Source organism: Myotis lucifugus, unplaced genomic scaffold (genome assembly GCF_000147115.1).
Source record: "Myotis lucifugus unplaced genomic scaffold, Myoluc2.0 scaffold_18, whole genome shotgun sequence".
NCBI classification, from domain to species: Eukaryota; Metazoa; Chordata; class Mammalia; order Chiroptera; family Vespertilionidae; genus Myotis; species Myotis lucifugus.
Genome location: NW_005871066.1, coordinates 1634182 through 1645447, shown reverse-complemented (window position 1 = coordinate 1645447; position 11266 = coordinate 1634182). Strand labels below are relative to the sequence as shown.

Genomic DNA, 11266 nt, shown 5'->3' with positions numbered 1-11266 from the left:
CAAGATGTTCTGCCCCCAATTTGGTATTTAAGAGTACATTTTTAATTCATGCAACCTACTTCAGTCATTGTCTAAGCAGAAATCAAACACATTAACTGCCAGCCTAGCTGCCAGGAGGGAAAGGACGCTTGTTGGAAGGTTGCAGGAGAAACATCTGTCCTCTTCAAATTCAGAAATATCTCCCTCGGCTCCACCAGAAAATGCAAAGGCAGGTGCAAGCACTCCCTTCAAACTGCCAAAAGGGGTAGCTGGGGACAGAGAGGCACTGGAGTCCAAGGTGGAAGGCACAGCTCCTCTCTAAGTTTCACACCCCCTCCCCCCACCCCCACCCCGCACCCCACAGGAGACTGAAACCATAACCCTGTGCTGGCTGTTCTTTAGCAGCAGGAGCTCCAAGCAGCTGCTGACCACCTGAATGTGCTAGTCCTGCCTGAGACGTTCATTTAGTGGGAAACAGACAGGAGACTAGTGTGAAAACCAGCATGTAAAGGTGCTAATAATTTTAGTGTTGGTCACATCATTTTAACAAATGTTAATTAAGTTTGTTTTTTAATATATATTTTTAATTGATTTCAGAAAGGGAGAGGGAGAGAGAGAGAGAGAAATATCAATGATAAGAGAGAAAATCATTGATCAACTGCCTCCTGCACGCCCCACACTAGGGATGGAGTCCGAAACCCGGGCATGTGCCCTGACCTGGAATCAAACTGTGACCTCCTGGTTCATAGGTCCACGCTCAACCACTGAGCCATGCCGGGTAGGCATCAAATGATAATAGTTTACAGTGAATTGGGTTAATGTGTTGGGTTAAGATATACATTTATACAGTATATATAATATATATACATATATATGTGTATACATACATATATATATATATATATATATATAGAGAGAGAGAGAGAGAGAGAGAGAGAGAGAGAAAGTAATTTCACTGGTTTCTTTTTATATTTTTATATATACTAGAAAAAGTAAGATTACACAGATGGCTTTCATTAGCAGCTCACGTTACTTTTCTAATGAACAGCCCTGAGTGACCCCTTATTATGTATGTAACCTTGGGAGAATGTATTAGTAGCAGGAATACTTGGGTCCAGATCATTATAAGCCAATAACTAAAAGCAGGATGATTCCAGGAAAGTAATTTAACGTCTCCATTTTCTCATCTATAAAAGACTAATGATAGAATAACAACAGTCAACAGGGCAACTATCAAGTGAGGTCATTTAACAAGTGGTTGGTAAAAGGACCGTTCACTAATGATGCTGCGAGGCGCTCGGGGTGATAAGAATGCATTTGATCCACAACTTTCTAGCTGACATACAGAGACCTCAACTTCAGTGCGGACATCGGAGCCCTCAGTAAACACTAGCTGTTAAAATCGTCCCAAGAGCAGATGGGGAACTCTGTGTCCCCGCCTCGCACAGCAGTGAGACGAGCCCACCCCCCGTAACCTTTGCTCCCAGTTCTGCCCTCTGCAGCCAAATCCCTTCTTCCAAGAGATGACCCCTCAGTTGTTTAGAGAGGGCTTCCCATCCCATCCAAAGCTCTCCTCTGAGGAGCCAACATTCTCACTCACTCTAGTCTATCTTCGTGTGATATGGTTTCAAACCTCTCTCATCTTAGCCTTCTTCCCCTCGAAAGACACCCTCCTCTGGCCTTTCAAAAATTTTAGTTGTCACATAAATTAATTACTAATTACACAATCAGCCTAAGCTCTTGTCAATTTTTGAAAGTAATTAATACATCCTAAGCTTTTATCAGTTATTTTTCAAATCCATCTTACTGTTGATCCCGGTGTAAGGGCAACACTTAAAATGCTTTGCTGTGTTCCTGTGAGGCCATATCCGTGCCTATGGGGTTGGGCTTTGGGACTAAAGGCCCTGGTCCATCTTCTCCAAGTCTCTGGATTTGATTCGGGCACCCAGTATCTCCCATCTGCAGATTAGGTAAGGGCACGAGGGTCTTGGATGACCCCCACTATGGGGCTCCTCTGCCCTGTACATTAACTGTTCAATGCCAAGCCTTACTTTTCTGCTGTATTCATCAAGACATCTTAGAGGTGTCAGATGCCTTAGACTCTCTTAGAGAAATCCTCTTCACCCTGGGCTCCACTGGGGGTCTGCAGTGGGCACAGTCGGGTGGTGGTGTCATGGGTAAGGGCTCTCACTCTGGACTCGATGGTTGGGTTTAAATCCCAGCATTGCCCTTTACCAGCTGCATTACCCTATGCAAGTGGCAACACCTGAGACGGAAACTACATCTTCCTAGGAGGGCTGAGTGAGGATTAACTGAGTTCATACATGCCAAGTTCTTAGGACGGGGCATGGCCTAGGAAAGCAGTTGATAAATGTTAGCTTAGCTATTGGGATCTACACCAGTCTAATCAACTGGTCATGGTAACAGAGTCCCCAAAAAGGAGAGCAACAGCCCTCCTTTTCCATGTAGGAATTTGTAGCCATAGGGGAGGAAGAGCTAGTATCACTGCTCTGGTTCTATTTCAGCTCCTGGACAGAGCTGGAGCCACTCAATCTCTAGGCCACACTGTGGTAGAGAGGGGCCATGGAGGGGAGGGCGTCAGAATCCCAGTGCAGCCCCTCACTGGCAGGTGCAGAAGCCCTCGGGCGGGGCTTAGCCTCATCCTCAGCTCAGGTGTGAGGGAAGGGGCCCGCCATCTCAGTCTCAGGATGGGCAGGAGGAAAGGAAGCCGGGAGGGAGAGTGGGCTGGACAACAAAGTTCACTGAAGCCTCAAGTCTAAACTGATTTGCTAGACTACGCTTAGGAGACAGCTCTGCATGGTTGCAGATGGACAGATGTTTGGGGGAATTTCCCGGATCTTCATTCCTCGATCCCGTGTATCCCAAACCTTTATCCTTCCTTACATGCATGGAATCCGAGATAGGAGGTTGAGTGGAACCCCAACCTGCAAAATGAGCCTGTTATTTTTTAATCAATGATGGCTTATGTCGATCAACTTTTGCCTAAGTGTTCACAAATATTTATTCCTAATTCATTTTAAAGCAACAACCACCACCACTAATTGGACTCCAGACGGGCCTGGCGCATTTACTAATGTATTCAGTCATTTGCTTCAGAATTCTGCCCCTGTCAGCCTCAATTTCCTTGATCTATTGCTTGAAGATTCTATTCTCTTTTCCTGTCTTAGAATCAGGCTCCTGTTGGCTTGACTCCAGACTTCAAACAGCTCTGGGGACAGAGAGAGTGGCCTCAGCTTCAGGAAGCTGCTGCACCAGAGATAACAAGGTCCGGGCCGCCGGCAGACAAGCAAGAGACAAGGAGGTTTACTGTGCAAGGGCACCCTTTCTGTCAATCACTCATTAACTCGAGGTGCACTTGCTGTCTTCAGTGTGAGTGCGGTGAGAGGGAGGCTGCAATGGGGAGACTGAGAATCACGGGCGCCCCCTCCTGGCTTCTGTCTTCTAGTTGGGAAGACAGGCTTGAAGCCAGTAACACCAGGAAGGGGCAGAACCCTGTGGGGCAGGGATGGAACATCACTATAAGCCTCCCAGGGGGCTTCTGACTGAGTTGAGACCTGAAGGGAGAGTATGTGTTCGCCAGGACAAAGACGGGGAAAGAAAGTGGGTTGCATAATAGGGGAGGGTTTGAGGCAAAAAAGAGAGAGAAGAGAAAAAGCAGTTTGAAGGAAGAAATCGCAGTGTAGAAGGAAATTTAAAAAGTCAACTTGGTTGCCCCGTGAAGATATCAACACTGACTCTCAGAGCAGTGGGAAGAAGCCCGCATCTGGCAGGCCTGAGAGTCACATCACAGAGCTGGATGCATGAAGGGTAACGGGAAGGCACTCACACCCTTTTGTCTTCTGTTTTGCTTTGTCTTGTTTTCCAAGTGAAATATTTTAAGCAAGAGATTGTCATGGTCAGTTTTTTGTTTTTTTTAAAAGCTTCATCCTACTAAGTGAAGAGTGAATTAAAGGCCAGACAAAAATGCACGAGAAGAACAGAGTTATGCAGGAGGCCCAAGCTGGAGATGATGGTCACGTGCTAATCAAGGAACCGGGGGAACTGGGGAGACTGAAGCATTATGGAGGGAGAGGCCTGCAGAACCCACAGTTGTCCATCCCAGTTGGGGAGGCTCCCAAACAAGCAATCGGCCTTCACCTTGCTGCCTTGGCCCAACCACTGAACTCGACTGGCATCCAGGTTAGCCTTGTGTCCACTCTTACTTAGCTTGATCATTCCTGTGACACCATGACTCTGGGTTCATCTCCAGCAGGTCCCTACTTCACAGTCATTATTTGCTGTTCAGTGGTGGAGGGCATACATCCCATAATGGAAACTTTACTCTCTGCACAGTCCCCTTCTAGTCTAGCCATCCTACCCCACTTAAAAAAAAAATCTCTCCAGGGACTGCCACGTCCCCTCTTCACACCCTATTTGGAATTTTTTTTTTGGGGGGGGGGGGGCAGGGCTGGGTACAGTGAACTTTATTGATGGTGCACAACAAAGTAGGGCTCCCTACGCCCTCCCCTTCTTCAGGGGTCTGGGATGGAAACGGTGGTCAGGAGATTCTCAGTGTCGGGGGATCAATCTGGGCCAGGACTCCCCAGCAGCTGAGGGCCTCGCTTCCTCTCGCTGGGGCTGGTGGTCCAGGGGCTCTTGCTCCTCGGAGGCCATGTGGACCATAAGGTGCACCACCCTGTTGCTGTAGCCAAATTCATTGTCAGACCAGGAAACAAGCTTGACAAAGTGGTCACTGAGAACAGTGCCAGCCCCAGCATCAAAGGTGGAGGAGTGGGTGTCACTGTTAAAGTCGCAGGAGACAACCTGGTCCTCAGTACAGCCCAGGATGCCCTTGAGGGGGCCCTCTGATGCCTGCTTCACTCCCTTCTTGATATCATCGTATTTGGCAGCTTTCTCCAGGTGACAGGTCAGATCCACAACCGACATGGGGGTGGGGACACGGAAGGCCATGCCAGTGAGCTTTCCATTCAGCTCTCCTTGCCCACAGCCTTGGCAGCGCCAGTAGAAGCAGGGATGATGTTCTGGGCAGCCCCTCGGCCATCACGCCACAGCTTCCCAGAGGGGCCATCCAGGGTCTTCTGGGTGGCAGTGATGGCATGGACTGTGGTCATGAGTCCCTCCACGATGCCTAAGTTGTCATGGATGACCTTGGCCAGGGGGGCCAAGCAGTGGGTGGTGCAGGAGGCATTGCTGACAATCTTGAGGGAGTTGTCATACGTGTCCTGGTTCACACCCATCACAAACATGGGGGCATCCGCAGAAGGGACAGAGATGATAACCCTCTTGGCTCCGCCCTTCCAGTGAGCCCCAGCCTTCTCCATGGTAGTGAAGACACCAGTGGACTCGACAACATACTCAGCACCAGCTTCATCCCATTTGATATTGGCGGATCTCGCTCCTGGAAGATGGAGATGGACTTCCCATTGAGGACAAGCTTCCCGTTCTCAGCCTTGACTGTGCCTTTGAACTTGCCATGAGTAGAATCCTACTGGAACATGTACACCATGTAGTTGAGGTCAATGAAGGGGTCACTGATGGCGACAATATCCACTTCGCCAGAGTTAAAAGCAGCCCTGGTGACAAGGCGCCCAATGCGGCCAAATCCGTTCACTCCAACCTTCACCATTCTGTCTCAGGGTTGTGGCTGCTGGCACAGCGCAGGAGGAGAGGCTGTCTAACGAACAGGAGGAGCAGAGAGCCTCCTGTTTGGAATTTAGTTTGACAGGACATTTATCAAGACTTTTCAGTGTTTACCACCCATGGCCCAAAGACCAATGGCCAAAGAAGTAACGTTGGTAAATAACTCAAGGAATCCCTACAATAGTACAGTAAACACTGACAAGAGAATTAGCCCACGAATCTCATCAGAGTAAAACTTGCAGAGTATTTAAATAGCCAGGCTGGGGGATCTACAGATACAGAAAGAAATCCCAGCTCCACTTCTTAATAGGCACATGACCTTGAATAAATTTATTGTATTTTTCTCTGAGTCTCCCAAATGGAGATGATGGGATGATGATACATCTCTCAAATTATGCCTAGCACATAGTGAGTGCTCAATAAATGGAGCCAAAATGAATGCCAACCATTATGTACTTGTAACGGTTATTAATCTCTACACCATGATAGTCAGATGGAAAGATCAACATTCTTTACTTAATTTTTTAAAAAGAAATATGCCTATTTTTTAAGTATAAAATAGTAAATGAAAATGAAAAATCTTCCAATTTCTATCTCTAATCCCAGTTCCTAGAGGTAACCCACATCTTCATTTCTGTTTTTCATTCTCTCAGTGATTAGTGCTATGGTTTTAATTGTCAACACTAGCTTCATACATATCTATGAAAGATTTCTAAAACTTTGGCTTACTTACTCCTGTTTACCAATTCTTCTATTGCTTCACTGTTTATAACATCACTAGTTTTTATTGGTGGATACTGTTCCACATTGACTTTATCATATTATCATTCATGTCACTTCACTTTTCCCTCATGCACTGCCTTGGCAGCGCCAGTAGAAGCAGGGATGATGTACACTGCCCTCTGGGAGAAGCCCCTGGCTCTGTCTTCTAGCTCACTCATTCTGTCTTCAGCCTTGTCCATTCTTATCACTTACTTATTTATTTTAATGATCAAAATTTAAATTCCAGATTCTCTAGTTGGCACTTTTTCACAATTACCTGTATCAGATGCTGTGAGCTCCACCCAGTTCCTTCCACCCTCAGGACCAAGGCACTAAGTGTCCTCCTTCACTTTTCTTTGTTTTCCCCTCCTTGGAGTTTGAAATTACCAAAGCATATGAAAGCCTGCCATGTCCTTACAACTGGGACCCACTTTCCTCTTGAAGACATTCTCTATGGAGTCTTCAGGTTTTTCTGCCACAGGTGGACTTCTCCCTCACTGTTTCCCTAGGATTCCCTTTCATTGCCCTCTGTTTCTTTAATACCTCAGTTTTTTGCTAAGACTCCTTTTTTTTTAACTGAAATATATAAAGCAAATAATTTTTTTTTTCAGGAAGTATGAATGGGAGGTAAACTTTTCTGAGAAATTGTATGCACAACAAGGCTGCCAACCACCTTGGAGTTGCCAACTCAGAAGGAAATCTGCCCTCATTCCCTGGCTCTTCCACACAGGGAGCTCTTTGCTCTCCTTTTGTTTCTCTTCAAGTCACACATTCCTGGCCCCTCCTTTGTGGGCTCCTTTGCTCGTTTTCCCTCTTCCATCTGACCTCCAAATGTTTGGTTGCCTCGGGACTTGGCCTGGGTCCTATTCCGATCCTTCCAAAACAATCTGTTTCTATCCCATAGCCTTAAATGCCATGTAAATGTGAATGTCCCACATCCAATCTCACTGCCAGATATTTCCATGAACTACAAGCTCATATATTCATCAGCCTGCTTTGTTTTTGCACGTTCAAATGAACCTTGCCTAAAACCCAAGCCTCCCCAAACCCCATCCTCCACCTTCTTCCCCATCTCAGTGACACCACTGTCCACCCAAAACATCTCATGCCATGCACTTCCACAGTGATCTTCCACAAGTAGAAATGAGGTAATGTCACTTCCCTATTTAAAACTCTTGAGTGGGAACTCATGGCTAACGAACTCTAATGAACTTAAACCACCCCCTTCCCATGACTGCAGGGCTAGTGTTATCTGGGTCCTTCTGCCTAACTAGCTCCAGCTCATGCCACTCTTTTCCCTTATGAGTGATTCTCACCCTCTGCTCCAGCCACCCGGGCCTTTGCTTTTTTCCTGGGACAGAGCAAGCTTGTGACTACCTCAGGACCTTTGCACACACCCTCTTTTCTGCCTAGAAGGCATTTACCTGGCTCTCAGCATAGCTAGCACTTTCTTGTACTTCAGACTTTGGCCCTAGTTTCCCCTCAAGTAGGTCTACCTTGACCACCTATCTAAAGTAGATCCTCCCACACTCCACGTATATCAGTCCATTTATTTTGGTCACGGCTCTATCAAAAGCAATCGTCTTATTAGGTAAGCTTGGGAGCTCTATATAGACAGTACCAGGTCACTCTTCATTATCTGTTCAGTGCTATAAGCTGGCATACAGTCCGCTGTCAGTAAATATGGGTTTACTGAGCCCAGCTAGAATGGCTCAGTGGTTGAGCATTGACCTATGAACCAGGAGATCACAGTTCGATTCCTGGATGAAGCACATGCCTGAATTGTGGGCTTGATCCCCAGTGTGGGCATGCAGGAGCCAATCAATGATTCTCTCATTGATATTTCTCTCTCTCCCTCTCCCTTCCTCTCTGATATCAATAAATATATATATATATATATATATTTTTTTTTAAATATGGGTTTATTGAATGCATGTCATAGTGTTTTGAGAATGGGACTGGGTATGAAGTAGACACAGGCCCTGTCCTGCTTGATATGCATTATCATAATGACTGTACGTGTGCAATGGAAACCCATATGTGACGGAGAAGCTTCATGGAGGGATGACATCGGAATTCAGATGAGTATAACTATGAGGGAGGGAGGGTGGAGAAGGTTGCTTGAGCCAAGCAAACGGCATGAGCAAAGACCTGGAGGTGTGCCATGTTTAAACTGTTCACTCAGATAGTTTTCTGGAGAAAGTAAAATTAATGCAGGTGCATAGAACTTGGAGCAAGAAAAGTCAAGACCAAAATAAAATCAGATGGTGGCAAGAGTTTTAAATGTAAGCAGAAAATGCAATTTCACAACTACGGCTCATTTAAGCTACTGGTAATTAGAAGCATATATAGTAACAACTGCCACCTGGGTTTTGCAGGTGTGAGTAAACCTCAGAAAAATACGGAGGGAGAAATAGTTTGAAATGTCTCAAGATGCAACTAAAGAGAACCAAGGCTGTGAGCTCAATAACAGGAATGAACATGTGATGGCAACAACCACTTATATAATTTCTTTTCACTTCCGTGTGACAAACATATACACAGGCTCTGGACCAGGTAGTGGGACCAGAAAAAAATAAATAACTGGGGAGCCTCAAAGAGACCACTGTCTAATCAAAGAAAAAGGTACATAAAGAATTGCCATTCTATGATTTAAAGAAAAGACCTATCTTCTATATAACCTCAGTAAATAGGCAAATAGTTGTTTAAAGCCATGCAGATTATTTTCCCCAAATCAACTGGGAAGTCTGCACTAAGCCCACTGTCTCCTGGGATGTTCAATGAGCCTGCACAGAGGAGAGTTCCAATGTGGGCTGCACAGAGCAAACAAATGCTGGATGTGGAAACTCCTTGGGAACTGCTAATGAATTTACTTTCATTTATGTGTGAAAGACATCTCTTTATTAAAAACTTGTGCTATTTTATGTTAATTTTGAAAAACAAATCGAAAAGAAAACAGATACATCCCACAATGTTACGTGTAGATTTTAATAGGCATCATTAAAACTAAAACTAGGATCACATATGTTTTGCATTTATCTCCATTAATTTGAAGGTTCTATATTGTGTATTTTATGTAGGTATGGGTCAGTTTTAAGTTTTTTCAAAGTAAATATAAAAAACTGTAATCTTCTTACATCAAAATCAAGAATGAAAAGCTATGTGGAATTTAAAATCACCTTTTCTATGAAAAAAACTAATTCCTGGGTTTTGGGTTTTGTAATATAATTTTTAGTTTTTGACTAAGATTTTGAGAATTATTCTTTTGTCATATAGAGCTTCTTTTTTAAAAACTTTTGTAAATTTATTGGTATTGTAATTAAATCTTCAACAGTTATTCGAGCTAAGTGGTGGCTGTTGTTATTGGTTGACTTAACACCATAAAATCTATGATCTTGAGTTCTTTATTTCACTTTCCCATTCAGATGGAATATACCTTTTTTTAAAAGGTAAAGAGCTAAAAACCTATTTTCCTTACACATCTGGGAATACTTTTATATCAACTTCACACTGCAAGAAGACAGTCTTCATGTGATAAAATTCTTTTGTTGCAATTTTTCCCCTCAAAACCCTGCCAATATTTTGTCTTTCTCAAGTTCTGTCACAGAAGAAAATACTGAGGCCAGAATGGTTTTTATCCTTTGTATATAACCCACTTTTGGGCTTACTGGCTTATTTCTTTCTTTCTTGTAGTTCGTGTAGATCAAGTATTTTGTCAGGATGTATCTAAATTTTCTCAGAATGTGTTGAGCCCTACTGAGTTGAATTCCCCAGTACTTTTGGTCTGGGAAATGTTTTTACGCTTTATTTTATTTATGTCGGATTTTTCCTCTTGCTCCGTCATTGATTTATTCAGGTACACTACATAATTACTTGGTTGCCTATTCTCTATCCAGACACTTATCATTTCTGTCTTATTTATTCCTTTATTCTCTTTCTCTGTTTTCCTGAAGAGTTTCTTAATCTTGCCCTCTATTACTGATCTGATGTTCTGAATTGGCCATTTTGTGTTCTTCCAGTAATTGCTGTGATTTTGGGTTCGTTTTCTTGAATACCTTCCTTACCTCACCCATTTCCCTTTTCATCTCGGGCTCTTCTGTTTCTATTTTTCTCTGCTGCTTTTTCATGAAGGTTACACCTCCTTTCATCCTGCGGAAGTTGACAGTTTCTAATAATTGCTCTTGGTTTCTGAAATAAAGCCATTTCAGAGGCTTTTTTTCTTTGAAGTTTTTAGCATCATGTTTGGCATTCTTTATCCCTTAGCAATCCCTTTTTACCATGGGCATATTTTCTTTTTGTTCTGCTTGCCTATCCATCTCAGAGGAAGAGAAATCTATAGAGCCCCCTCTTGGCTTTCAGGGACCAGGGTTCAAACAGCGCAAGATGAAAGCAAGCTGCTCTCACCTGTGGCAAACTGGCATTCCTTGAATGAGCCACTGATTGTCCTTTTCAATCCAACTGCATCAGCTTAAGTGCTAGAGAGAATTCTTTCCAAACTCCAATAATAGGTTGCTAGACAATCTTAGTTTTTGGTGTCCGAATGTCCCCCTTCCCCTGACATCTTCCTCTGTATGTTATTTTTGGAAATAAGAAAGAGCCACTTGGGGACAATAACCTCATGTCATTTTCCCCCCTCCATGAAAGTAATTTCCTGCAGACCAATTTCTCCAAGGCTCAGAACAGCTATTGAGTGATAAGAGCATCTACTATTGATGCTCTGCACTGGATCTCCACATTGTGATCCAGAGAAAATCTCCCTGCTCTTGTCAGCAGTCCTAAACTATCCTTTTTCTCCACGTTGGTTGTGCCCAGTTAATGGTCAATAATAAAACCTAAGACATCTTTTTCCTGAAGTAGTTTTTTC

General features: G+C 44.1%; 1 pseudogene; it reads right to left on the bottom strand.

Annotated features, from left to right (window-relative positions):
* Window positions 1-4548: 4548 nt before the first annotated feature.
* Window positions 4549-5641, bottom strand: LOC102429770 (annotated as a pseudogene).
* Between the last annotated feature and the right edge of the window lie 5625 nt (window positions 5642-11266).